The sequence below is a fragment of the Magallana gigas genome, chromosome 7 (genome assembly GCF_963853765.1).
Source record: "Magallana gigas chromosome 7, xbMagGiga1.1, whole genome shotgun sequence".
NCBI classification, from domain to species: domain Eukaryota; kingdom Metazoa; phylum Mollusca; class Bivalvia; order Ostreida; family Ostreidae; genus Magallana; species Magallana gigas.
In genome coordinates, this window is record NC_088859.1 from 46,358,782 (window position 1) to 46,364,860 (window position 6,079).

Sequence of the window (6,079 nt, forward strand, 5' to 3'; positions counted from 1 at the left end):
AGATCGGCAATCGTCAATTCCAAATACGCATTATTTTGCAGCAATATTTACAGCGAATACAAATATACTGGTCCATCAAATATCCTGAAATTTTAATGAGATTGGCAGATTAATACCTGCCAATCTTTTGTTTTGCTCAGCTCAGGCCAAGTCTTGCCTACCCATTTTACCGTATGCCGAGCCCGATTGAAACACGCCTTTCCTTTATTAGTATTTTCGTAATAACTCAGATTTGAAACCGAATTAGCACTTAATTTTTGCAATTTATATTTTCCTTCCCATAAGGATAATTTATGCTAAACTACGTTGAATTAGACTCGGTAGTTCTTGAGAAGAAGATTTTTAAAAATGCACCCCCTTTTTCTACAGTTTCAAGGTTTTCTCCGCTTTGAATACAGATCTGACTTTAGTTTCTGCAATTTATATTTGCCCTCCCATAATGATGCTTTGTGCCAAATTTGGTTGAAATTGGATAAGCAGTTTTAGAGAAGAAGTTCAAAATGTAAAAAGTTTACAGACGGACAGACAGACGGACAGACAGACGGACAGACGGGCAGACGGACGACGGACAAAATGTGATCAGAATAGCTCACTTGAGCTTTCAGCTCAGGTGAGCTAAAAACGGTCTGAACAAGTGGCGTCCATGGCTCAGATGTTATCAGTGTTTGACCATTAAATCAAATAACTGGTTCTGACCCCGCTGTAGACCCCTGATGTTGTGTGTTTTAAAATATCTGCACTGATAAAATCCATCCCGCTGGAATTTGATTTAAGCTTGGTGATATCATGAAATTAAACAATGTCCCGTCCAAAGGGAGTCCAAGACTCACTTCCGCCTAGCACCAGAAGCTAGAGACAAGCTATGGACTCCAAAATACTTACACTTTATCGGTGCTAAATATTCAACATTTCTCTTTTTACAAGTTAATGTTAGCTACACCTAAACTTATTTTTACCACCACTTTTTTAAGTTTAGATGTATATTTTTTTTAAATGTTCATGTGGAAACATATTAAAGCATGTTATTTTTTTTAGATACTTAAAGGAATCACTTAAATACAGTCAAACTGAACTATTTTATATAATTAGAACTGAAAATATATTTTGGAAGATAAAATTCAGGCTGTATCTTTATTATACATATATAGACAACAAAATTTACATAAAGCACAAACAATGTAACCATATCATACTAAATTTTTAAAAATACTAGATATCCATTATTTTCAAGTTTTTCTTCTTTTCCATCTTGTATAAAAGAAAATCTGAAGCAATTGCCTTTAAAGTCAAAAATCATGCAGCATTTGGAATCTGACGTAGAGGACATCTTGAATCCAAAATTGTTCAGCTTGAAGTGTCTCTATTTTTATGATCACGTAAAATTTATCTTACATTTCAAAGTTGGGTATAACAGGGGAGTGTATGGTTTACATGTACATCAACATCAATGACATATATTACATATAGTGCTGAATGAACAATGACAAAGTATGAGATGACAGTATCTGGATGAGATTTCCTATGACTGCATTCCTTGTGGTTTTTTCCACCATGGAAGTCTTCAATGCATAAATGTCAACTCCAGTTCCCTGAGAAATAAATAAATCAACACATCGTATACATTCACAAAAGCAATATTTAATCCTATGCAAATCAGAGAAATTGCCAAAGCTGGAACTCTAATAAGAGAATCTGACCTTTTATATCTTACACCAAAAAGCAAGCTGGAAACTATTGAGGTATGGACAAGAAGATTTTACATATATGTATATTGTACATGTATAATACATGCATGAAGTTCTGTCCTTTATCATTTAAACCTATTGAGGAATGTACCCTAACATATGAGATGTGAGCTATATGTGATTATTACAGTTATTCTTGCATGTGTGAGAGTTAATAGTAAAACATTTGTTTATACTTTAACCTGGCGCGGTACATTATAATCGAGATATGAATGTCCTTACCCTCTGGAGGTTCTGAAAGGGGTGGGTTCAGACAGTACATATGATAACCTCTGTCGCAGTCGTCACAGAATAACAACTGGTCCTGTCAATCAATTACCAATCATTAATAAAATGAAAATACAGAATAACAACTGGTTCAGTCAAACAAATAACAATTTAATAATAAACTTGTGTATAATGAATCATATAAAAATTTGCCTTTTAACTTTTTCAAAAGTGGAGCAAAAATATTGTTCATACAATTATATTATCAAAATCTTTTATCTTATTAATATTCCATTTGGTACAGAAGCATTAGAATTGTGAATTCAAATATCATATAGTCTCTTACATCATTATCTGATGTCCCACAAAGTCAACAGGACTTGCACTCTATGCACTGCCAGGAATACTTCCTCACAGAAATTATCATATTTGATGTAAACTGCAGGCAAGTGGGGTGACCTGTCAGTTTCCTGCATATCAAAAAATTGTAAATCAATTGTTATAATGATTTTAAAAAACGTTTTTAATGTTTTCATATAGTGATATTATCTTATTGTTTGTACGTTTATATACAGTGATAATACGAGAATCCTGAGATACACACCTGACCTACTACAATCGCTACAGGAGACCAGCTCCTCTGGCTGATTGGTCTTCTTGTTCTCCTCCGAGTCGCCCAAAGAAACCGCAGTAGTTGTTGGCTGAGATGTCTTGCTTGTCCATTCCTAAGCGCCCACTCTTTTCTACGAGATACACATTAAATCAACGATACACCCATACTCTGCGCATGCAGTAAGAAAAACATTAACCAAAATCTTTTACAAAATAGATAAATTAACATGCAAATGAATTTCAAACAAAATAAAAATATAACCATTTCAACACTAGATCCCTCTATTACAATTGGCCAGGCTAAATCTAATCCAAACATTAAGTACTAGTAATGCCACTCCCCACAACACACAGTGACCGACAACACTCTGGATTGTTCACAAAATTAACAAACAACTCAACACTGTTGTATTAATGGGTCCATTCAGAAATGCCCGTTCTACACCATTTTGGTTTTGCCATACATTTCTTCCCCCAAAAGATAACAATCTTGTAATGGAAAATTTGAGGATGGAAACTGCTGACATTTATAGCAAACTTAAATTTTTACTCCATATAAAGGTAATCATGGGCATATACCAAATAGTGTTTCTCTCTTTTTTGTGTATCTACAACTTGAATAAATCCACTCTCAGTACTTAAGGCTCAATCAATTTCAGAATGTTCTATTTACCTAACAAAGATATGTATTTTGAATTTATAGAAAATCTGAATAATTTTTGTTATTAGTTTTGACACATTATGTATCTTCTGGAAATGTTCCTTCTGTTTAAAGGTGTATGTGGTGTTTATCTGAAAATTAGAAAACTACACAAGCATTTGTCAGTATTAGTAAGGAAAAATCCACACTAATGCGTGAGTAGATTATGTAGTTGAAATGTATATATAAAACTGCATGTAAACGTGGAATGATGGTCATCGTGAAATCGTTTTATAATCATGTAGTAAATAATGGTCTTCGTGGTATCTTTGTTTTATAGTCATGAGTAAATAACAAGATTTGGCTCAGACATGAAGCTGAAAGCTTTAAAAAAGTCATCACATTTCTGTTAATGGTGAGAGAGATATGACAGTTCTATTGCAGAGTGTTTTTTATAGAAAGTTGAAGACATACTTGGGTCGTTTACAGGTGCCTGTGATCGGTCAATGTTACAGATATCTGATTGTGGTGGTTATCATCCTATTGGTGCAGTAGGAATCTTGTCAAAGAACATTCAGAACAATCAAGATGTTGTTTACATTGTCAGTAAGTTTAGAAATGCTACAACCATAGCCAGTCTCATATTACAAATATCTGCCACTGTACCAGACGAAGAAGCAACAAGGGATTTAAGGACTGAAAACAAAAACTGGGAATAATTGTCTACATCTAGTACTGTCTCAAATGTTATACACAAAATGGCATGCAGAATTACAATACATCAACCATGGGAGTACCAAATACATTGTACATAAAACAAAAAACAAAATGTACAATAATTGTATATTGTAACAATTTCTGAATATTAAGGCATGCAGATTACTTAAATAGCTGACAATCAAAAAATGTACATAAAACCTGTATAGAAAAAAGCTATGAATACACATAAACTTTTTCACCACAAAACAATAGATTTGCTGAAACTTGATTTACATACATTAAAAATCTGGTTTATACAACTTCCAATACAACCCCTGATTACCATTTTTACTTCCTAAATTGTTTTATAAAAGTGTACAAATACAATGTTATTAAAGCATATAAGCTGAGACAATAAATATAGGTGGAGCTAGCCTTTTAACATCAGTTATTATTGGCATAAAAAATCTAATTTAAAAATGATCAATCCCCCCCCCCCCCCCAAAAAAATAAATTAAAAAAATTGACTTTTCATCATCAGCTCACCTTAGAACGTAGGAATTACCAAACTTGACAACTGATGCATACAAGAACAAGCCGACATATGACACCCCGAATTGGTGTGCAAGCAACATAACATGACACACCGTTTATAAATACCAACCAGCAGTCCGACTAAAGGCCCTGGCGGGGGACTGAGGCGATGGAACCGTTTCATCTTCGATCATGCCGTTATGGAAATGATTGTAATGGTACTGTAGACCCGGCCTTGTCTTGTATCTAGCCCCACAAGCTGTTCAGCAGAAACAGAACAGCCATACATCACACACAATTCTAAATACATCTCTACTCGCACATTTATCATCGATAGACCTTACAAGGACCAATTCCCATTTACCCCTCTTTTATTTACTTTCACGTTCAATAAAATGTACGCTATGGGTAATCATAAAAAAATGCTTTTTCCTCCTCAATGAAAAGAATAAGGCACCACATACACATCAAGATTCAGAATACAAATCAGAATACAGATCTCAGTTAAAAAATTCTCAAAATATTCAATGTCACAAAAAAGCTGGAATTAATTTTGGTTGATATTTGTTCGGAAATAAACCAGTCATAAAAGTACTGTCTTTTTGAGGTAAAAACTATTCCTGTATAAAGAGGAGTTTCTTTTAGCCTAGATGTGCAATTTCTACATTCATTATAAAAGGATAATTTCAGAGCTAAAAAAAAGCCAGCAATGGTTTAAGTGCACAAACTTTTGAGTAGTTTAAAGTAATTGATTATTTCTTCATCAATAAAAAGCTCATGCAATCAATTACATGTATTTGTTCGGAAATAAACCAGTTATAAAAGTACTGTCTTTTTGAGGTAAAAACTATTCCTGTATAAAGAGGACTTCCTTTTAGCCTAGATACAAGACACAGGTGAAGAAAGCTACAAACATGGTCACATTTCAATTTTAAAAGACAAACCAACTGTTTTCAGTTCTGCTACATACAATATAGATTGATGAGAGAAGCACAATAAACTCTGCAGTACTTATTCTGTATGGTGTAGCAGTTTAACGCTTTACAGAGCACAAGGAACTGCCACTCGTCTCAACCATGCCATGCTCCCTCTCAACACCTCTCTATCTCCAAAACTAAGGTGATTAACTGTGCAGTGTAAATCAAAAGCACAAAAATCGGCATGCAGTCACGTTTCCACGACTTTGTCCGTCCTGTAACAATGATCATATTATATTGGACATCTCTATATACTTTAGGACCCAAATTTCTCACCACTCAATACTTCTTCTAGTAACTACATGGACAAGTGGAAACTTTTTTCATTTCCTCATGGACCAAGATGTTGTCTTTTCGTTTCTTTTCATATTGTTTTTGTGTGTTGTAGGAATAATATTAAAATTGTTCAATGTGCAAATAGTGCAAAAATATCTTTTAAAAAAGAGTTGAAATGGGGAAGAAGTTGTAGTGAGACAATTACAGTAAATAAAATCAAAAAATCATTTACAATTTACTTAACGAATACCATTTTGCTAATATTTGAAGTGGAAATGAACCTTCTTCTTTAATGTACGTTTCTTCGTAATCACTGATGTCTGACTGGTCGTTATATATACGCTTACCCTCTGAGGGAGACAGTCCCTCAGTTGTATACCAAGGGTTTC

General features: G+C 33.9%; 1 long non-coding RNA gene across 2 annotated transcripts; it reads right to left on the reverse strand.

Moving 5' to 3' along the window:
- Positions 1–1,125: 1,125 nt before the first annotated feature.
- LOC117684154 (uncharacterized) lies at positions 1,126–5,631 on the reverse strand. 2 transcript variants are annotated; one of them, XR_010707622.1, is made up of 6 exons: positions 5,609–5,631; positions 4,568–4,696; positions 2,557–2,695; positions 2,299–2,422; positions 1,968–2,049; positions 1,126–1,589 (listed from the first exon to the last, which is right to left on the reverse strand). It is a non-coding gene; the product is annotated as an uncharacterized lncRNA (long non-coding RNA). The 2 variants fall into 2 exon arrangements; XR_010707621.1 differs by lacking the exon at positions 5,609–5,631 and having other exon boundaries at positions 4,568–4,808.
- Positions 5,632–6,079: the final 448 nt, after the last annotated feature.